This window comes from Schistocerca serialis, chromosome 2, assembly GCF_023864345.2.
Source record: "Schistocerca serialis cubense isolate TAMUIC-IGC-003099 chromosome 2, iqSchSeri2.2, whole genome shotgun sequence".
NCBI lineage: Eukaryota > Metazoa > Arthropoda > Insecta > Orthoptera > Acrididae > Schistocerca > Schistocerca serialis.
In genome coordinates, this window is record NC_064639.1 from 120,699,392 (window position 1) to 120,723,764 (window position 24,373).

At 39.2% G+C, this 24,373-nt stretch overlaps 1 non-coding gene across 1 annotated transcript; it reads right to left on the reverse strand.

Moving 5' to 3' along the window:
* Window positions 1-20,510: 20,510 nt before the first annotated feature.
* Window positions 20,511-20,585, reverse strand: Trnal-caa (transfer RNA leucine (anticodon CAA)). Its single transcript has one exon. It is a non-coding gene; the product is annotated as a tRNA-Leu (tRNA).
* Window positions 20,586-24,373: the final 3,788 nt, after the last annotated feature.

Genomic DNA, 24,373 nt, shown 5'->3' on the forward strand with positions numbered 1-24,373 from the left:
ATATTATGATCGTGTGTTTGATGTTGGTCATACCCTCCGAAATGAAGTGATCAAGTCCACTTTTAGTACTTATACTAATTTATTCCGGAGAGCCATTGGCAATTTTTCCATCAAAATTCTGAGTAGGTCACAGTTAGAAAGATGCTCATCCCAGTATTTGGTCTCGTTTGTATATTAGGTTGGAGCAAAAGTTCATAGCATTGCTGGTTTGCTATGGGTTTATTTATTGATTGTCATGTTTTATTTGTAGTTCACTGTTGCTATTTTAGTCTACATAGTTATTTTGTCATTTGGAGATGTTGAATGGAGCTGTGGATGGTAGACAGTGGAGTGTCAAGAGGAGAAATCAGAACATTTTCAACATATTCTTCTGTTTGAGTTCAATAGAGGGGCGATAGCAGAGGCAGCCAGAAACACTTGCTCTGTGTATTAGGACAATGCCTCTGGACAGAGAATGGCAAGAAAATGGTTTTCTCATTTTAAGGAGGATCATTTTGATGTTTGTGACTCTCCACTTTCAGGAAGACCTTTGTGTGTTTCATGAATAGTGTTTAGATGCATTAATTCACAATGATCCACATCAGTGTACTCGAGTACTGGCAAATGTGATGTACTGTGAGCACAAGGATTTAAAGTCACTTAGTCTTGTACAAAAAGGTGTGCATTATTCAGGAACACACATTTTCAATAACTGACCAGCAGCCATAAAAAGCTTAACAACCAATGAAATCAGTTTAAGAGAAGCCTAAAGGATTTATTGGTGGCCAACTCCTTCTAATCCATTGATGAATTTCTCAGTAGAACTAACTGATTTGTGTGTGATATTATAACTTCTGCACCATTTCAGTGAAGTAATGTGTTCATTGTAAATAAGTATTATAGTAGTTGTATTGCATGTTTATTACCTTATGAATAAATAAAAAACCTTTTTTATTTTAGATTCAGTGCATTAGTATTTGTAAAATGTCTCTTTCATATAGTGTTCATTAAAAAATGATGATCATTCCACCTGGGACCTGTGGAATGGTACATTAGCTTATTTGTTTTAGTTGTAAATAATTGTCATGTATTGTTGTTTTTCTGACATTTTCTACATCCTGGAGGACCTCCTCACTACAGATCATTGTGTGACATTTTCTTGCAATGGGGAATGTTCAAAAATTGGGTGTATGGGTACTGCATGCTCAAAGCCAAAATCACAAAAATCAGCAGGTGGCCATATGTACATCTCTGCTTGCTCATCATCGATCAGCTCATTCCTACCTGGTTATGAGAAATGGTGTCTTTATACTAACATAAGGAAAAGAAAGGAATGTTTGGACCCCAACAAAGCAGCAATTCCCCCACAACAAGACATATGTGCATCCACAAGAGGTAATGTTATGCATCTGGTAGAACAGTGGCAGCACAGTGTAATATGAATTTCTTCCTGAGGAGTAACCATCACTACTGATATTTATTGTTAATAACAGAAATGTCTTACAGATACAATCCAAGAACCACAACCAAGAATACTGCATGAAGTGATGCCACTCCACAATAACATCAACCCCCATTCTCTAGACTGACAAAAAACATCATACAGGAGCAGGATTGGGAAATCATTCCACATGCACCTTCTTCACCCAATCATGTGCCCTCAGATTTTCACATTTTTCATCCTCTATCAAAAAATCTTCAATGATCTTCCTTTCCAGATAAAAATGCACTCTGAACAGGGCTCAGTGAGTTCTTCATCTCAAAATGATGTGATTTCTAATGCCACATAATTGAAAAGTCACCCCAACATTGGCAGCCTGTTGTAAATAGTGAAGGAGAATGTATTACTGATGACTAAAGTCTCTGTTATGAGCATGTGTTGTATTTATTTAACTTATGGAAAAACGCTACAAACTTATGCACCAACCTAATATTTTTCAAAATACTTGAGGAGATCACCCTGTTTGCTGTTAAAGGGCTGTCCCAGTGGCCCAAAGGGTGGCTTCTCCTTGGATAAAAACTGGGATGCACTGAATTCTTTGTTTGTCAGTCAATGGAATGGGTAGTACATTTTAAAAAGCCTTAATGAATGTGACAGGATGTATATTTTTTCTTCAGGAATGAATACTTGAAACTGCCTATATTTAAGTAAGCTTTTGTCCAATAAGATGGATTACAACTGTAGCACTTCCCCCATACTATACAACAAATGATCAGGCAATATACCAGTGTGATTCAATTCATTTTTATTTCCTTAGGACTAATATATCAGTCTGCTCTAAAAGTAGTGGGTGACGAGCCACTGACACATCGCTTACCCTTCTCTAAATGTTGCTGAATCTCTTTGACCTGTGACACTACATTCTTTTGCTACTGTTACATTCTTGGTTCACTGTTGTCTCTGTTTTAATTCTGTATTAACAAATTCTCTTAGACAATATCCTTCTGATAATATCTCATTAACAGATTTCTGAACCATGCACAGCAGTTAAGAATCAAAACATTCATTTACAAACTTATATTCACTAGAACGCCACTCAGAACAACAACTGCCAAAGTTCCCTAGATGTGAATCTAATTGCAGTTTAATATTATCCAGTTTCCAGAATGATATTTTCACTCTGCAGCGGAGTGTGCGCTGATATGAAACTTCCTGGCAGATTAAAACTGTGTGCCGGACCAAGACTCGAACTCGGGACCTTTGCCTTTCGCGGGCAAGTGCTCTATCAACTGAGCTACCCAAGCATGACTCACGGCCCATCCTCACAGCTTTGCTTCAGCCAGTACCTCATCTCCTACCTTCCAAACTTTACAGAAGCTCTTCTGCAAGCCTGTCTCCACAATATCCTTTCTTTCAGGAGTGCTAGTTCCGCGAGGTTCGCAGAAGAGCTTCTGTAAAGTTTGGAAGGTAGGAGATGAGGTACTGACAGAAGCAAAGCTGTGAGGACAGGGTGTGAGTCGTGCTTGGGTAGCTCGATTGGTAGAGCACTTGCCCGCGAAAGGCAAAGGTCCCGAGTTCGAGTCTCGGTCCGGCACACAGTTTTAATCTGCCAGCAAGTTTCAATATTATCCAGTTGTTCTCCAGTGAAATTATCTACTTCAAGTATAATTTATGTACAGATATTGTTATAGGTGTATGCTCCTCAGATAATTGTTTCATTTTGTTAGGCAAATTTTTGTTTGCCTCTTTTAATTCAGTTATCTCAGAATTTATGGTAGTTCATTGCAGAGACAAATTTGCTACATCAGCTGGGAGTGTATCACACTGTAATGTTAATTTTGATGTTCACAGACAGACTCATGATTTGTGAAGTCATTATGTTTGGTAGAAATTTCATTTGAAGACGTAGCAGAAAATTCATCAGATTTGGATGACACATTTGTTGATTGTTTACTGGACAAGCCAGTGGACGATTCATATTTCTGTGCTGGTATCTCTTTACATAAAGTGCATACTTGATTACGTAATATGGATAATTCATTTTTAGTACACACTTCACTTTGTAAGGAAGACGCATTATTATTATTAAGAATGGATATTTCATTCCACATTTCCACTGAGAAGTCATTATTCATTTGCTTTAATATAGTGACCAAATTGTGAAGTTTTATGTTACTTTGATGTTGATTTCTGGTCGTTGCATTAGCCATAATATTAATCAAAAGATTACCTGTAGAATTAACTGCTTCCCTTTCAGCTTGTGATTCATCTTTGTATGCTGAAGCTTCATATTGTCTGCAATTACATGATCAAACTCATTCTCATCAGCAATAGATTCAGCATTCTGTTGTGTTGCTGATGCCATTGTGTTCAGTTTTCCTGTCTTTACTATAACATACAGTATGACAGAGTTCACTCATATATTACATAATCACATTAACTTAGGATCCAAAAAGGTAACCATACTGAGCAAGAATGTTCTTGCAACAGAGCATGGCTAAGCTAAAATAGTGGAACATCACTGCGCCATTGTGTGCTCCCACAACATGAATTTAGTCACCTTGTATGGCACTTCATTTACTATTGTTGAATCATGTGATAATGAAATTCTCTCTTCTATTGTGATAAGTTTTCCCACAAAAAATTCTTTAGCTGGATCAAATACTTAACATTTGTTATCTGCTTTAAAGAGATGACCTTTCTGCTAAAAAACAAGAATAAGCAGATGTCCTAGTGTTACAAACACACCAACTGGGTAGTAATGCCCACATTAATTCATGAAGCACATAGTTTTGAGTTTCTATCTTTATAATTTATAATATTCTATTATATTCTATTATAATTCTAATATAATTTTATTATAGTTCTATTATAACTTTAATTTCTAATATTTTTGGTGACTGCAAAAGCAACTCCCTGATGTGGCGTATTATTAAGAATTCTTTTATCAGTTTTACTTTTTAAAAAGATGATAAGAGCCAAATTCCATAGTGTTATTGTTCATCATTTGTGTTCCTCGAAGTGCCAAAATTTGAATGTTCTGTTCTTTTAAAGTCTCTCCCAATTTATGGAGTTTACTTCGCTGCAAAAGTGTTTGCATGTTAAGTGTTGCAAAAAAATGTATTTGTTTTGGTTTTAAGTTGAATCACATTGCATTTTAACCTGCCTCCCCCCCCCCCCCCCTCCCCTCCCAGAATCTGTAAGCCCAGTTGTGCCAGTAATACTGGTAGTGAATTGACCACTTGGGGTAATATTGCGATTATCAAAATGCTCTATGATGACTGTACCTGGAATCAGGTGGGATTTAATAGACTCATTGAGTGAACTCAGTGTGTTAAGAATGGAAGGGTTAGTTTCAGAATATAAATTTCAACTACACCACTGGTGAACAGATGCTGAGCACTTTGCTGCTTGCTACAAGACAGACCCAAAGTGGATTTGGTTTTGTTTCGCATTGATCTGGGGGACTGCTTATTCTGTATTCGCAGCTGTCAACCGTATCTGATGGAACGTTCACTGTCTGCCGCCTGTGACCTATCCAATACCCTAGGCAAGGTCAGCTTCTTAGACTTTTAATTACAAAGCATGGAAGCCTGGAATTATTTATAGTAGTGTACTTTACATATTGTAACACAAGTAATTAATATTATTTACATATAGATGTCAGATACAGTTCAATTTCTGCAGCTAAGGAATGTCGTTCCTTTTTTTTTCTTATCTTTGGAGTCTGTGGAGGGAGGATGCGAAATTCTAAGTTTGACTTTAGTCACTGATCATTTGTAACATATTTCAGTACACAACTGTTTTATCTGCAGTTTTTTTCCTTTCTTTCATTTTTCATTTTGTGTTTTTGTTTGCTCAAGAGGCAGGTAGAGTGGCCCTACTTGACTATCCCAAGCAAAACTCAACTTCAAAAACCATTTATATTTTTATATCACAATATCAAGTCTCTCACTCATGAAGTGTCTAAATCATTAGCTTACACATTTATGATGTATATTTCTCATTTACAAAATATGGCTCATAAACAAAAGAAATATACACCAATATTCTAAAGTCCAGTTATTAAACTAAATATGTACACATCAAACAACAGAAATTCCAAGTAAGAATATCAACAATGTAGGAAAACTCAGATTGCTACTTACCGTAAAGAAGATATGTCAAGTTGCAGGCAGGCATAATTAAAAGACACTTGCAATAAGCATTTGGCCACTGCCTTCATCAGCAAAAGAGACACACACACACACACCAGTCACACACACAAGCAAGCACACCTCATGCATGCATGACCACCAACTCGAGCACTTCAGGCCAGAATTCAACTGTCACATGGGGTGAAAACAGCACTCTGGAGGGGGCAGGGTAGGGGAAGGTATAGTCATGTACAGGGGGGAGAGAAACGAACGCTGCCTGATTCAGTGTGCAGGGACTACACTACCAACAGATGCTGCTTCAGGAGGTTGTGGGAAGGGAGTGGGAGCAAATCAGGAGAGGAGCAGGGAAAGATGAGCAGATGTGTTGACAGAGGGCTCCAAATAAACAGGGTGGGAGATGAGAATGAGAAAGAGAAGATAGGAGGGGGGGGGGATTTGTTGGGTGGAGGGTGTGGTGACAATATGTTGCCATAGGTTGAGGCCAGGATAATTACGGGAGTGGAGAATGTGTTGTAGGGATAACTACCATCTGCATAGTTCAAAAAAACTAGTAATGGAGGGAAGGATCCAGATAGCTCAGGTAGTAAAGCATACGTTCACCTGCCTGTTGTGCCACAAGGTGGTCTACTTTGCTCTTGGCCACAGTTTGGCGATGGCCATTCATCCTGGTGGACAGCTGGTTGGTAGTCATATCAATATAAAAAGCTGTGCAATGACTACAGCATAGCTGCTTTCACAAGTGGCCGGGTCCGTGATGGGGTAGGATAAACCTATGAGAGGACTGGAATAGAAAGTGCTGGGTAGGTGGACTGGGCAGGTTTTGCACCTGGGTCTTCCACAGGGATATGATTCTTGTGGCAAGGGATTGGGACTGGGTGTGGCATAGGGATGGACCAAGATGTTGTGGAGGTTGGGTGGGTGACAGAACACCACTTTTGGAGAGATGGGAAGTACTCAGGTAGGATGTCCCTCATTTCGGGGCATGATGATAAGTAAACAAAGCCCTGACAAAAAATGTGGTTCAGTTGTTCCACTCTGGGGTGGTACTGGGTGCTGAATTGCATACTCATTTGTGGCTAGTTCTTGGAGTTGATGGGAGGAGTCCTCCCAGTCCTGTCACAGGTTTATCCCACCCCATCAGGGGTTGGGTCACCTGTGAAAGCAGCCATGTCATTTACCAGCTATTCTGCAATCATAGCAGAGCTTTTTATACTGGTATGACTACCAACCAGCTGCCCATCAGGATGAACAGCCACTACCAACTGTGGCCAAGAGCAAGGTAGACCACCCTGTGACACAACTTTCAGCTGAACACAACACACTTGATTTCAATAAATGCTTCACTACCCGAGCCATCTGGATACTTCCCTCCACCACTAGCTTTTCTGAACTGCACAGATAGGAGTTATCCTCACCACACATTCTCCACTCTTGTAATTATCCTGAACTCAATCTATGGTAACATACTGTCCCCACACGCTCCATTCAACAGTTTCCACCTCCTCTGTCCTATCTTCTCTTCCCCTTTCTCATTACCCACCCTGTTTATTTGCAGTCCTCCACTAAGACACCCACCCGTCTTTCCCCACTCCTCTCCTTTTTTGCTCCCTCCTCCTTGCCTCACAACCTCCCAATGCTGCATCTGTTGGCGGTGTAGTCCCTGCACACTCCATCAGACAGTGTTTGCCTCTCTCCTCACCTGTACACGACTGCTCCTTCCCCTTCTCCACTCCCTCCAAACTTCTGCTTGCATCCCACATGATAGTTGCATTCTAGCCCGAGATGCTGGAGTTGGAGTTTGTGTGTGCATGATGTGCGCTTGCTTTTATGTGTGAATGGTGTGTGTTTCTCTTTTACTGATGAAGTCTGTGGCTGAAACCTTTATGTAAGTGACTTAGTTATGCCTATCTGCAACTCAGCATGTCTTCTTTACAGCAAGTAATAATCTGTCTTTTCCTAGAGTGTAAATATGTACATGCTTTAAGAGGGAAGTTTCTCTCATTAGATCCTAATATTTCCTTATTTCAGAAATGGTGATGTTGCATAGTCAAATCCTTAAAAAAAAAAAATAATAATAAATAAAAAAAAATAAAGCAAACTTTTCCTGTCATGGGCAAAATTCAAACCTCTCCCTACTTCTATTATTATGATCATTATTTTTGATCAGACATAGCTCAAGTCAAATAAAACTTTAGTTCTTTCATTCTACTTACATCATAGTCATTATCTCAATCAGCACAGACACAAAACACTGAAAATTTTACCTTTTCCACTTGATATTTCTATGCTATCCTGGTTTAATGACAAATGTAGAAGTGCAGTGACCTGTTTTAGTCAGGTTTGTATTATCCGAGAAAAATCATCAAAATTAGGCTTCAGAGTGTATCTGCAGCCCAGACAAGAAATATTAACCTTAAGGCAATTCAATTTCCTCAAGTAAATGTAAAGTTTTTAAAAGCATGTATGCAAATTATGTTACACTTTCCTCTATGTAATATTTTCATTCTTCACTCACAGTTATGTAAAGTTACTATATATGAATATCCTCTCCATGTATCATATCAAATTTTTAAGTGCAACATGGGAAATCATTTCTTATCAAATTTTATGTCTGCATAGCAAATCATGAAAATATATATGTAATAATTCTGCTATCTCTCACAACAGTAAAAATATCTCAGACTATAATAATAAGCATAGTATTAATAAATACATAAGTGTATGATTCCACCTATCACACCACATAATAATGAGTAAATAATTTCTTCTTCCTGACAAGCAATTGTGTCTTCGAAGTTACAATGTGTATAGCGTAGTGTAAGTAATATCTCGTAATGATATTGTTGCTTTTATCTTCAGTATTATCCAGTCTTTGTAGTTGTAGCTGATCATAGCAAGAAAAAAGCACATCGTGTCAGTTTATATTTCATCTATTGACAGCTGTTTCGATGTTAGGCCACCAAAATGTGTTAAGCATAACACTTCAGTATATATATCACACACTGAAGAGCCAAAGAAACAAGTACACCTGCCTAATATCGTGTAGGGCCCCCACAAGCATGCAGAAGAGCTGCAACATGATGTGGCATGGCTTGAGTAATGTCTGAAGTAGTGCTAATCCATAACAGTATGAGGGGGTGGAGATCTCTTCTAAACAGCATGTTACAAGGCATCCAAGATATGCTCAATAATGTTCATGCCGGCAGCCAGCGTAATTGGAAGAGTGTTCCCTGGAGCTACTCTGTAACAATTTTGGACATGTGGAGTGTTGCATTGCCCTGCTGGAATTGCCCAAGTCAGTTGGAATGCACAATGGACATGAATGGATGCAGGTGATCAGAGAGGATGCTTATGTACGTGTCGCCTATCAGAGTCATATCTAGACCTATCAGGGGTCCCGTATCACTCCAACTGCACACGCTCCACACCATTACAGAGCCTCCATCAGCTTGAACGGTCTCCTGCTGACATACAGGGTCCATGGATTCATGAGGTTATCTTCATACCCATACACATCCATCCGCTCGATACAATTTGAAACAAAACTCATCCAACCAAGTTTCCAGTCATCAACAGTCCAGTGTTGGTGCCGATGGGCTCAGGACAGGCATAAAGCTTTGTGTCATGCAGCCATCAAGGGTATATGAGTGTGCCTTCAGCTCCAAAAGCCCATATTGATGATGTTTCGTTGAATAGTTCTCACGCCGACACTTTTTGATGGCCCAGCATTGAAATCTACAGCAGTTTGCGGAAGGGTTGCACTTCTGTCACACTGAATGATTTTTGCAGTAGTTGTTGGTTCTGTTCTTGCAGAATCTTTTCCTGCCCGCGGCGATGTCAGGGATTTGATGTTTAACCAGTTCCTGATATTCACGGTACACCCATGAAATGGTTGTACGGGAAAACCCCACTTCATCGTTACCTCGGAGAAACTGTGTCTCATCACTCGTGTGCCACCTATAGCACCACATTCAAACTCACTTAAATTTTGATAACTTGCCAGTGTAGCAGCAGTAGCCAATCTAACAACTCTGCCAGATACTACTTCTCTCATACATGCATTACTGATCGCAGTGCCATATTCTGCATTCTGCCTGTTTACATATCTCTGTATTTGAATACACATACCTATACGGTTTCTTTGGCACTTCAGTGTGTGTGTGTGTGTGTGTGTGTGTGTGTGTGTGTGTGTGAGAGAGAGAGAGAGAGAGAGAGAGAGAGAGACAGAGAGAGAGAGAGAGAGAGAGAGAGAGAGAGAGAGTAATATCTAAAAGCACAATACACACACCAAAAGAGGTTTTGCCTCACCTCAGTTCCCAGAACTTCTGAAGATTGACATTGACTGTGGACAGGCAAAGCAACTTTGAATGTTCAGAGATGTCACTAAACCCACCCAAAGATGTAAACAATCATGCATAAGTAGTGCCTATCATATGGAGTGGGTCCAACAGCCGATCAGTTCCAGTCATTCCACCAGGAAGGAGGTACATGGCTCGTGTTGTCTCTAGTTCAACCATGCCTACAAGGTCAATACAAAGCTTCGATCATGTCCGCATTGTTACTTTGTGCCAGGAAGGCTCTCAACAAGGGAAGTGTCCAAGTGTCTTAGACTGAACCAAAGCAATGTTGTTCGGACATGGAGGAGATACAGAGAGACAGGAACTATCAATGACATGCCTCATTCAGGCCGCCCAAGGCAGTGGATGACCGCTACCAATGGATTATGGCTCAGAGAAACCCTGACAGCACTGCCACTATGTTGAATAATGCTTTTTGTGCAGCCACAGGATGTCATGTTACGACTCAAAATGTGTACAATAGGCTCCATGATGTGCAACTTCACTCACAATGTCGATGGCGAGGTCCATCTTTGCAACCATGACACCATGCTGCATGGTACAGATTGTCCCAACAACATGCGAAATAGACTGCTTGGGATTGGTATCACATTCTCTTCACTGATGAGTGTCGCATATGCCTTCAACCGCACAATCGTCAGAGATGTGTTTGGAAGCAACCTGGTCAGGCTGAACACCTTAGACACACTGTTCAGTGAGTGCAGCGAGATGAGGTTCCCTGCTGTTTTGGGGTCCCATTGTGTGGGGCAACATATGCCACTGACAGTCATGGAAGGCACTGTAATGGCTGTCCAATACATAAATGCCATCCTCCAACCAATAGTGCAACCGTTTCAGCAGCGTATTGGCGAGGCATTTGTCTTCATGGATGAGTTAGCACCCCCATTGTGCACATCTTGTGAACGACTTCCTTCAGGATAATGACATCACTCAACTAGAGTGGGCAGCATGTTCTCCAGACATAGACCCCATTGAACATGCCTGGAATAGATTGAAAAGGGCTGTTTATGGACGATGTGACCCACCAACCACTCTGAGGGATCTACGCCGAATTGCGATTGAAGAGTAGGACAATGTGGACCAACAGTGCCTTGATAAACTTGTGGATAGCATGCGACAATGAAAACAGACATGCATCAATGCAAGAGTATGTGCTTCTGGGTATTAGAGGTACCAGTGTGTACAGCAATCTGGATGACCACCTCTGAAATTCTCGCTGTATGGTGGTACAACATGCAATGTGTGGTTTTCATGAGCAATAAAAAGGGCAGAAATAATGATTACGTTGATCTCTATTCCAGTTTTTTGTCCATTTCCAGATCTCTCGGACCCAAGGTGATGCAAAACTTTTTTTGATGCGTGTATTAAAGTTCATAAGTTCTTGTATGTAATAAAGGTGGCAAAAGTTCAATCATATATTCATGTAAATAATTGATATTCCATATTTGTGCAAATCTATATAATTGAAGTACATATCTGAGCCTCTTTACAGATGTAGGTTTTTGTAAGTAAATATGTAATTAACAGAGTGATGTTACATAAAGCCAGAAGTATAGTTTCATACACAGAATTCCTAGTGACAAATGTTGGTCTGACCAACCTAGTATGTTGACTTAAGTAAGTTCTCAAAAGTATGTGGGTAATAATAAAATTTCTAATGGCCTCATGTAACCACATGTATAATACACTAAGTGATGATCAGCATAACTACAAGTGTTGTTTTAAATAGGCAAATCTAAGCAATAATCAAATAGTGAAGAATTCATTCAGTCATGTGTATAATGTATTGACAAGCAAGGTAACACATGTTGGTTTATAGAGGCTAGACTGAGTAATAAGGAATGTAGTAAAGAATCCATACACTCATGTGTGTAGTATATTGATAAGCAAGGTGACAAGTGTTGGTTTGTAGAGGCAACTGTAAGCAAGTAGTAAAGAATTCATTCAGTCATGTGTTTAATACGAGGGCTATCCACAAAGTACATTACGTTTTGGAATTAAAAATAAATAAAGTATTGGAAATTTTTTATTATATACAGATGAAAGCCATACTTAAATACTACTTTTCTACATAGTTGCCATTTAAATTAAGGCACTTATCGTAGCGATGGACGAGCTTGGAAATTCCTTCGTCGTAAAATTCGGCCGCCTGCGCCTTCAACCACATGGCTACCTCTTCTTGAAGCTATGCATCGTCATCAAAACGCTGCATAGCCAACCACTTCTTCATTGCTGGGAATAAGTGGAAGTCACTCGGTGCCAGGTCGGGACTGTACGGCGGATGAGGAAACAACTCCCACTTAAAAGATTCAAGAACTTCATGAGTGGCATTTGCTGTGTGGGCCCGGGCGTTGTCGTGAATCAGCAAGATCTTTGAGCCCAACTTTCCTCTGCACTTGTTTTGTATTGCTCTTCTGAGGTTGTGCAGAGTTTGGCAATACCTTTGAGAGTTTATTGTAGTGCCTCTTTCCAGGAAATACACAAAAATCACACTTTTTCTGTCCCAAAAGACAGTCGCCATCACCTTCCTTGCCGACATTGACTGCATGCATTTCTTGGGTTTTTGGGGGGAATTTGTGTGCCTCCACTGCATTGACTGCAATTGTGTCTCGCAGTTCACATGTTTAACCCATTTTTCATCACCAGTAATGATGCGATCGAGTAATGAGTCGCCATTTTTCTTGTAAGCGTCCAAAAATGTTAACGCTGCAGCCATTCGCTGATTTTTGTGAATCTCTGTCAAGATTTTTGGTATCCATCTTGCACAAAACTTGTAGTAACCAAGCTTTTCGGTAATGATTTCGTGCAACAAACTTAGTGAAATTTGTGGAAAACTCATAGAGTGTTCCATTATTGTGAAATTACGGTTTTCACGGACCGCGGCATCGACAAGTTCGGCAGTCACTATGCTGGGTCTTCCACTTCGCTCTTCGTCGTGAACATTAGTTCGGCCATTTTTAAATTTTATGACCCATTGATGCACTCCACCTTCAGTGATTACGTTGTCCCCATACACTTCACAAAGCTGCCGATAGATTTCTATCGGTGTACAGTTTTTTGCAGTCAGAAACCTTATAACAGCACACACTTCACACTTCGCGACATTTTCAATTAACGTTGACATTTCAAACTGTCAAAGTAACTCAACGGAGTACAGCATGAACCTCTCACTAGCACGCCAGGATGCTGACTGAGTGGCGGAATGCCATGACGCCAAGATGGCCGTGCTAGCCCCGCCCCTAACGGACACAAACGAAAACGTAATGTACTTTGTGGATAGCCCTCATATATTGATAAGTGAGGTGACAAGTTTGGTTTCTAAAGGTAAATGTAAGCATGTGAACAACAGATGTTGCAAGTAGTTTCCCAGACATTCAGATAGGTGGGTATAGATGATTTATAATCAGTTTTCTCATGTCTAAAGGAATGAACAACAGTGATAAGTTTTCATCCATGACACAAGCTGCATGTAAGCATTTCACACCCAGTAGTAATACAGATTTTTATGTAATAAATAGGTTGATAGCATATATGCAAAATGAATGTTGGGTTATCAAACAGGTACATGTATGAAGAAATTGTATGTGTACACAAATCATATATTGCAAGTTTTGTATGAGAACATGTTTTATTGTTTATGTAGAGAAGGGCTATAAAGAATACGAAAAGAGAAGAATGTGACATTTGAAACTGTGTTTATGTTGAAGAAAATGTCACATGCTAGGGAACTGCATTTGCCACACACGTAATGCATGCAACCTCCCTCCCCCCCCCCCCCCCCCCCCTCCCTCCCCGCCCCTGACGAGGGAAATGATCAAATGTGACCAAAGAAAATTCCAAATTGGCATAAAGAATTTCCAGATAAAAAAATTGGTGTGTACATGGTATCAACTTAATTAGAATGCCTCTATGGTTTCAATAGTATTACATTTCTACGTCCATATAGTTTCTTGGATTTTGTATAAATAAGCCTGTAAGCATTATAGTTAGGGCCTTCATAAATTTGAAAAGGTGCAATGAAAATATCAAAAATTTCTTAATTTCACTATTTACTGCTTTAGGTTTAGCATAACATTTTGCTAGAACAAAATCTTCAGTTTTAAACTGTGAGGGTTTTATTTTCCTACCATTGTCTACTTTCTAGCGTTGTAATGCTGATTCATGGTTTCTCCTACAGTATCCTCTCTTTCAGTGGCAGATATACTTTTGCATGCTGGGAATTCAGTAGGTTTACTAATGAGATAAATGGTTTCTTGTTTTATAAGATTTCATATGGTGAAAATCCAGTTGTGGTATGTTGTAAGCTATTCAGCACATCTTCATAACTACTTATATATTCTAAACCATCTGAATTATCCTACTGCAATAGATTCTACATAATTGGTTTATTTTTCTCATGTTTCATTCAGTTGGGTTCATCATCATCATCATCATCATTTAAGAATGATTATGCCTTTCAGCGTTCAGTCTGGAGCATAGCCCCCCTTATACAGTTTCTCCATGATCTCCTATTCAGTGCTAGCATTGGTGCCTCTTCTGATGTTAAACCTATTACTTCAAAATCATTCTTAACCGAATCCAGGTACCTTATCCTCGGTCTGCCCCGACTCCTCCTACCCTCTACTGCTGAATCCATGAGTTTCTTGGGTAACCTTGCTTCTCCCATCCGTGTAACATGACCCCACCATCTAAGCCTGTTCGCCCTGACTGCTACATCTATACAGTTCATTCCCAGTTTTTCTTTGATTTCCTCATTGTGGACACCCTCCTGCCATTGTTCCCATCTACTAGTACCTGCAATCATCCTAGCTACTTTCATATCCATAACCTCAACCTTGTTGATAAGGTAACCTGAATCCACCCAGCTTTCGCTCCCATACAACAAAGTTAGTCGAAAGATTGAACGGTGCACAGATAACTTAGTCTTGGTACTGACTTCCTTCTTGCAGAAGAGAGTAAATCGTAGCTGAGCACTCACTGCATTAGCTTTGCTACACCTCGCTTCCAGTTCTTTCACTATGTTGCCATCCTGTGAGAATATGCATCCTAAGTACTTGAAACTGTCCACCTGTTCTAACTTTGTTCCTCCTATTTGGCACTCAATCCGTTTATATTTCTTTCCCACTGACATTACTTTCGTTTTGGAGATGCTAATCTTCATACCATAGTCCTTACATTTCTGATCTAGCTCTGAAATATTACTTTGCAAACTTTCAATCAAATCTGCCATCACAACTAAGTCATCCGCATATGCAAGACTGCTTATTTTGTGTTCACATATCTTAATCTCACCCAGCCAGTCTATTGTTTTCAACATATGACCCATAAATAATATGAACAACAGTGGAGACAGGTTGCAGCCTTGTCTTACCCCTGAAACTACTCTGAACCATGAACTCAATTTACCGTCAACTCTAACTGCTGCCTGACTATCCATGTAAAGACCTTTAATTGCTTGCAAAAGTTTGCCTCCTATTCCATAATCTTGTAGAACAGACAATAACTTCCTCCTAGGAACCCAGTCATATGCCTTTTCTAGATCTATAAAGCATAGATACAATTCCCTGTTCCACTCATAACACTTCTCCATTATTTGCCGTAAGCTAAAGATCTGGTCCTGACAACCTCTAAGAGGCCTAAACCCACACTGATTTTCATCCGCTTGGTCCTCAACTAATACTCGCACTTTCCTTTCAACAATACCTGAGAAGATTTTACCCACAACGCTGATTAAAGAGATACCTCTATAGTTGTTACAATCTTTTCTGTTTCAATGTTTAAGGATTGGTGTGATTACTGCTCTTGTCCAGTCTGATGGAACCTGTCCCGACTCCCAGGCCATTTCAATTATCCTGTGTAGCCATTTAAGATCTGACATTCCACTGTATTTGATGAGTTCCGACTTAATTTCATCCACCCCAGCCGCTTTATTGCACTGCAATCTATTGACCATTTTTTCCACTTCCTCAAATGTGATCCTATTTCCATCATCATTCCTATCCCATTCTACCTCGAAATCTGAAACATTACTGATCGCATTTTCACCTACATTGAGCAACTCTTCAAAATATTCCCTCCATCTGCCCAAGGCATCCACAGGATTCACCAGCAGTTTTCCTGACCTGTCCAAAATACTTGTCATTTCCTTCTTACCTCCCTTTCGAAGACTGCTAATTACACTCCAGAATGGTTTTCCAGCAGCTTGACCCAATGTCTCCAACCTGTTTCCAAAGTCTTCCCACGATTTCTTCTTGGATGCTGCAATTATCTGTTTGGCTTTGTTTCTTTCTTCAACATAACTTTCTCTGTCTACCTGGGTTCTGGTTTGTAGCCATTTTTGATACGCCTTCTTTTTCCTTTTACAGACTGCCTTGACCGTATCATTCCACCAAGCTGTTTGCTTCATCCTGCTTTTACACACTACTGTTCCAAGACAGTCTTTAGCCACTTCTAGTACTGTGTCCCTGTACCTTGTCCATTCCTTTTCCAATGACTGTAATTGACTACATTCAACTAACTGGTACCTTTCTGAGATCGCTTTTATGTACTTGTGCCTGATTTCCTTATCCTGAAGTTTCTCCACTCTTATCCTCCTACAAATGGACCTGACCTCCTGCACTTTCGGCCTCACAATCCCAATTTCACTGCAGATTAAATAATGATCAGTGTCATCAAAGAATCCCCTGAATACACGTGTGTCCCTCACAGCCTTCCTGAATTCCTGAATTCCTGATCTGTTATTATATAGTCAATGACAGATCTGGTTCCCCTGCCTTCCCAAGTATACCGGTGAGTGTTCTTATGTTTAAAAAAGGAGTTTGTGATTACTAAGCCCATACTGGCACAGAAATCCAAGAGTTGTTTCCCGTTCCTGTTGGCCTCCATATCCTCTCCAAATTTACCCATAACCTTTTCATACCCTTCTGTTCGATTTCCAATCCTGGCGTTAAAATCACCCATGAGCAGAACACTGTCCTTGCCCTTTACTCTAACAACTACATCACTGAGTGCCTCATAAAAACTATCCATATTATCTTGATCTGTCCCTTCACAATGCGAATATACTGACACAATCCTAATTTTCTTGTTAGACACTGTCAAATCTATCCACATCAGTCGTTCGTTTACATACCTTATTGCAACTACGCTGGGTTCCATTTCTTTCCTGATGTAAAGCCCTACACCCCATTGTGCTATTCCTGCTTTGACTCCTGACAGGTAGACCTTGTATTCTCCCACTTCCTCTTCTTTCTCACCCCTTACCCGAATGTCACTAACAGCTAAAACGTCCAGTCCCATCTTACTTGCAGCCTCTGCCAGCTCTACCTTCTTCCCAGAGTAGCCCCCATTGATATTAATAGCTCCCCATCTCATTACCATTTGTTTGCCAAGTCGTATCTTTGGAGTCCCTGGTTTGTCAGTTAGAGGTGGGACTCCGTTACCTCCAAAGGTCCGAGGCATTTTGCTCTGATTGTTGCCAGCATCATATTTAAAGTACCAGGGAAGCAGGTTGCTAGCCTTACTTGCCCCAAGTCCCATTGGGTTTTACCCCTAACGGCTGAGGGACTAACCGGTGGATGTGGTAGTCTTTGCCGTATGAGCACAAAGGTGACCAGGACTCAGAATATGTCCAAGATGCCCAGCCTTATTCCAAAGTAACTGGTATCCCGACTGTCGGGACCACTTACTTGGCCACTCATACGTTGCCCATGGTTCATGAACTAGGACATGACTACAGGAACCCACACCACGAACCACATTCAGTTGGGTTACCAGATAAAATTGCTTTAGGTATGCCTACTGTGTGAAAATAGTCCTTTGTGATTTTAGAAATGATTTTTGTGTGTGCCGTCTTCAAACAGTGAAGTTTTGCATATTTAGAGACTAATAGTCCTTTGTGATTTTAGAAATGATTTTTGTGTGTGCTGTCTTCAAACAGTGAAGTTTTGCATATTTAGAGACTAAGTCTACCTTGGCAAAAATATAGTGAAAATCACCTTTAGCTCTTGGCAATCTGCCCAACAAGTCAATGCCTACTAAATCCATTTGTTTATTGGGTATTACACTTTGCAGACAACTATACTCGTTATGTTGCTAACCTTCACCCTTTGATATCTATTGCAATTAGCAAGAAACTTTCTGACTCTTCTGGCAGTGTTGTGGAAATACACGTTTTCCTAAATTTTTTAAAATACATTTTAATGAACCACATTGTCCAAACCTTCCATGAGTATATCTTACAAGTGTGTCAGTATATTGGTATGGCCAATAAACTTTCCATCTATCACTGTCAGAACAGTGTCTTAAAAAAATGTTAAAAATTTGATTGTATTTTATTTTATTTACTTATTTATTTGGTCCTGTTGATTACATATTATACAACCAGTGTACAAGTAATATAAAACAAGTCAGTTGATACAATTACAGAAGTACATGAACATTTATACATCACATTGGACAGACATTTGTTTATTTAACAAGAACAATTATTTGCATGCAGTATTAAAGCCTGCTTTATGCCAAAAACAGTTTAAGTGACTGTTTAAAGTAGTAGAATAAGTGATAGTGCATATTTTTATGCTACTGACATAGACAAACAGGTAAATTTGCTTCATGGTCATGGTTTGGATTGAATACAAATTTTAACTGCATTTCTTAAGAAGAGGTTTAAGTGAATGCTCAAGAGATTGGATACATGAGAGTTCACATTTTCTCATAATGACATAGATAAATTTACATTTTATCACCACAATTTCAGTTAAACTACAAGTAACAGTATCACACTTTATCTTTAAGGGAGTGCTTTTCTTAGGCAGTTTCCCCCATTCTTATGTCTTATAACTCTAAGTATTCATTCATTTTTTAGAAAGTTTGTTCGATGAGGAATAATTTTAGTTTCCTTTTGAAAACCTGTACATTATTTATTTCCTTTTTTTATACTGACAGGAAGCTTATTGAAGACCTTTGTACCTGACTCAGTAACTCCCCTATGTACTTTAGTGAGAGTTGCAGAGCCTTGGTGAAAATGTTTCACTTGTCTTGTGTCATGGTGGTGGATGTCACAATTTTTCTGAGATAATTCCCTATTGTTGGCTACAAATAACATCAGTGAGTATATATACTGACCTGTGATGGTAAGTATGCTGAGAGATTTGAAGAGACCTCTGCAAGGGCATACCCAGGATCTGAACTGGGCGGGGGGGGGCAGGTCATACTAGTCTCAGGAAACAAGGACTCGAGACAACATACAGCACTTTTTATTAAATAAAACAGTAAACCAGTGAAAAACTGCTTGTAATGAACATTTTAAATACAAGAATGCACTTGTACAATCCGAGAGAACGTGCAGCATTTCTTATTAAATAAAACAGTAAACTAGTGAAAAACTGTGAATATCTTCTAGGGGAGGGCAGCTGCCCCCCCCCCCCCCCCCACCCCTCCTGCCCCTCGCTGGGTACACCCATGGACCTCTGCAAGGTGCACCATCAGGGACCCCACATATTAGCCTCACTGCTCGTTTTTGTATTCTGAAGATTTCTTCAACACCTGCAGCATTTCCCCAGAAGATTATGCCATAGGAGAGAACAGAATGGAAATATGCAAAATATGACAACAACATAATTTCTCTGTCCACTAACTGATGGAAAGCTCTTAGTGCAAAGCACGATGAGCCAAGTTTCTTGACCAGCTGATCAATTTGTTCTTTCCATCTTAGGTGACTGTCTACATGGATACCAAGGAATCTGTATGTGTGGTATCATTAATTTGATGTTCGTTAACCTGTATTTCAGGAACTTTATTTTTTATTTTATTTTATTTTATTTTATTTATTTATTTATTTATTTTTTTTTTTTTTTTGTCAGAAACTGTACCATATTGGTTTTTGAAAGATTGAAGGTTAGGCTATTCCCAGTGAATGATTTGTGTACTTGAGTAGAGACTGTCATGGCTGTATCCTGCATTGTGGAGATGGGTCCTTTTATGAGGATACTTGTATCGTCGGCAAACATTACTATTTTTGCTCTGTTATTAATTGTGATTGGTAGATCACTAATGTAGATCAGGAAAATTAGTGGCCTAAGAATCGAGCCCTGCGGGACTCCATACTTCATATTTCCCCAGTCTGATTTTAATGCTGTACCTGTACCCCTTAAGACAACCCTTTGCTTCCTGTTCTGTAAGTATGATTCTATCCAAGTCAAAGATTTGTCTTTAATGCCATAATGTGGAAACTTTTTTAAGAGTGTGTTGTGATCTACACAATCAAATGACATGGAAAGGTCACAAAATATCCCCATTGGATACCTTTTGTAATTTAGTTCACCTAAAATTTCATCTGTTAGGTTAAATATAGCTCTGTCTGTGGAGGAGCCCTTAAGAAAGCCGAACTGTGTAGGAGCCAGTAAGCCATTTTGTGTAATGTGACTATAAATCCTATCATACACTATTCTCTCAAATACCTTTGTGAACACTGGCAGCAGAGATGTGGTCCAATAGTTGGATATTTCCAGAATGAGATTTCACTCTGCAGCGGAGTGTGCTCTGATATGAAACTTCCTGGCAGATTAAAACTGTGTGCCCGACCGAGACTCGAACTCGGGACCTTTGCCTTTTGCGGGCAAGTGCTCTACCAACTGAGCCACCGAAGCACGACTCACGCCCGGTACTCACAGCTTTACTTCTGCCAGTACCTCGTCTCCTACCTTCCAAACTTTACAGAAGCTCTCCTGCGAACCTGCAGAACTAGCACTCCTGAAAGAAAGGATATGGCGGAGACATGGCTTAGCCACAGCCTGGGGGATGTTTCCAGAATGAGATTTTCACTCTGCAGTGGAGTGTGCGCTGATATGAAACTTCCTGGCAGATTAAAACTGTGTGCCCGACCGAGACTCGAACTCGGGACCTTTGCCTTTCGCGGGCAAGTGCTCTACCAACTGAGCAGGAGAGCTTCTGTAAAGTTTGGAAGGTAGGAGACGAGGTACTGGCAGAAGTAAAGCTGTGAGTACCGGGCGTGAGTCGTGCTTCGGTGGCTCAGTTGGTAGAGCACTTGCCCGCGAAAGACAAAGGTCCCAAGTTCGAGTCTCGGTCGGGCACACAGTTTTAATCTGCCAGGAAGTTTCAGTTGGATATTTCATCCCTTGCTCCACTTTTGTGGATTGACATCACTACTGCATGTTTTATTCTATCTGGGAACACACCAGTTTCCATAGATTGGTTACACAAATAGCACAATATATAACTGATTAAGTCTGCACATGATTTTAAAATCCTGCTTGAGATGCCATTGTATCCACAGGAATCTGAGTTTTTGAGTAATTTTATGTTTTTTTCAATTTCTTTAGGTGTTGTACTTCTGAAATGAAGTGCTACTTTAGATGTTATTTGCATGTGGTTAAGTAGTTCAATAGCTTCTGTGTGAGACTGTTTATTATAGTACACTGTTTTTTCAGCTATAGTGATAAAAAAATTGTTGAAATCTGAGGCTGCAACTTTGTGTTTATTATTGTCAGGTTTTGTGTTCCTATTTGTCTCACTTTTTATGATGTGCCATATGGTTTTTATTTTATTGTTTCAGTTGCTAATTTTTTGTGCATAGTGCAACTGCTTGGCCTTCTTGATTACACTTGTTAGAATTTTACAGTATTTCTCGTAATGTAACTTTTCGTAATGTAACTTTACTGCTGGGTCTGTACTAGTCCTCTGTTGTACATAAAGATCTCTCTTTTTGTTACATGAAATATTTATACCAGTAGTTAGCCACTCTTTCCTTTTATTACAGGTTGATTTGATTTTAATCTGTCTTTGGGAGAAAGAAGCTTCAAAATGTTTGAGGAATAAGTTCAGGAAAGAGTTGAACTTCTCATTCACTTGTCAGCCTGGTATACTTCCTCCCATTATTCATGGCATAAACTATTTCTGAAGAAGCAAGTAGATTCAGCATTTATTGTTCTAACAAGTTTAGCTTGGTTACAATGGTCATGTGCTGTTTTTCTGCTGGCAAGTTTTAGGGTTGTAATTCGACCATCATGATCAGATAGACCATTTGTTACGGCCCGTGTCATCACTTCATTGTAATTTGTGGGATCTAGGAACAGATTATCAATCAGGGTCTTGCTGCGCCCATGCACTCTTGTTTGGAATGAGATCATGGGGAGCAGATTGAAGGTTAACAGTAGTGATTCTAATATTCTGCAATTACATTTTCCTTTCCTTTAATATACTGAACAGTAAACTGTCCACCTGACAATTCTTCCATGGTACAGTTTGCACTTTTGAATATATGGAAGGCTTTGTGATCTGAGTAAACTTTAATTCTGTGACCAAGCAAATAATTCCTAAGTTTCTCAAATCCCCAAACTATTGCTACAAGTTCCTTTTCTAAGATCACATAATTATTTTTATGCTTTCATGATGTTCTACTAGCAAATGCAATTGAATGATGTTCTATTACCCCATTAGCCTCTTTTCTTGAAACAGGTGCACACCTACTCCTGTATCACTACAATCTGTCACTAAGCGAAAAGGTAAATGTAAATCTGCTTGATCAAGGATCTAAATGTCAGACAACTGTGTCTTAATTTCTTCAAAAGCTAGCTGACATTCTTCATTCCACTCCCACAGGGTATTTTTCTTTAAAGGTCAATGTAATTTCTATAGATCCTAATAATCCTATAATGACTTTAATTCCTTCTCATCCCTAGGGTTTGAAAATTTTTCAATGGCTTCAATTTTTTTCTTGATCAGGCAAAATTCCCTCTTCAGTAATGCTTTGGCCACAGAATTTTACTTCTCACACAGCAAATTAACATTTTGCAAGTTTTAATGGCACCCCCTTGTCTCATCTTTTCCCCAATTTCCCTCAAGATGTCATTATGTTCTTCCCAAGTTATACTCGACAATAAAATATCATCTACACAGACAGTCAATTTTTCCAGTAGTTCACTTCTCAGAACAATATCTAATCTCCTAATAAACTCTGCTACATAAACATTTAACACACTTTTCTCATTACATAAAAATGCTATACATTTTCTGGAATCATAATCTAGTTCAGTTTGGTGGAAACTGGATGTCTAGTCAAGACCAGTCATAAACTTTACATTTTCAAACTTTGGATGGTCTATTTCTCTTTCAAGGTACTTACTGAGATGTCCACAGTCTCAAAACAAGTCTTGTTCCTCCATCATGTTCAGATGCCACCACTAAAGTGTTGTTGTAATGACTTCTACTTCTCTCCACTATTCTCCACTTCTGTATTTTTTGCAACTCTCTTTCTACTTCCTTTCTTTTACTTATTGTTATGGTATAGGGCTTAACAAAAAATGGATCCTGAGCTTTTAAGTCCATGCTGATAATCTTTTGCCATTCCTGGCTTAACATCAAAAATATCACTGTATTCTCAAAGAAAGTTTTCTGGTTCCTCTCTGTTTTCTGTACTTAAAGTTCCTTCTTCAAATAATTTTTTATCTACTAATTCACTTTTTTATTTCATCATTACAATGTTCTTCCTTAAAACAACCTCTATCTCCAAATTACTCCATCCCCAATCTTATTATTCAGGCTACTGTTTAATACTATTATACTTGTTTCTCCATAAATCCTACTTTTTGGTTCAGTGAAAGTTATTTTCATATCCCTCTAGTTAAAATTTATCTTTGCTTTAACTATCCAATCCATGTCAAATACCAAACCTTCATTCAGTTCCTCAGTTACTACACATCCTTGACTAAAGGCTAACTTCATTGATTTTAAATTCCACCAAAACTCATCTAGTGATTAACTTGCTATTCTTTCCAGAGGCTCCTTTGTTTCTAATACTTGTTACAGGAAGTCCAGTAAAATTTTCATTGTTCTTTAGCCTATATCTTAACTTTTTTGACATTCCAGTAATGGGACTACCAATATCCAGAAGACAGTTATGTCTCAAATTATTAATTTGAACAGAAATATAAGGACTTTCCAGTTCTTCGCATTTTTTAAAAATTATTTTCATTTCCAAATAATAAAGCTTCCTCAATTTCTTTAAAACTCATCCCTTTCTCTTACTCTGAAACTTCATTTCTCTTAGTTTCCCTGACTTCTCCTTCCATTTTCAAAGTTTCTGTTACCATAATTCCTATCACTACCATTTCCCCATTGCCTATTTCTTTGTTAATGACCTCTCTCTTCATCCCTACACCTACCATTCCACTGATTATCCCTCCTGTTGCTATTATTATTATCTTGGTAATTGTTTCTGTTAACCGTCCTTCTGTCTGTATCTCCCCATTGCCTATTTCTTTGTTCATGACCTCTCTCTTCATCCCTACACCTATCATTTCATTGATTATCCCTCTGTTATTATTATTATTATTATCTTCACTTTCTCAGACGTTAAGTCCGGTTAAAAATGGAGTGACGCGGACCTTGATCAAGCGTCACTTCCTTTTAACTGTACG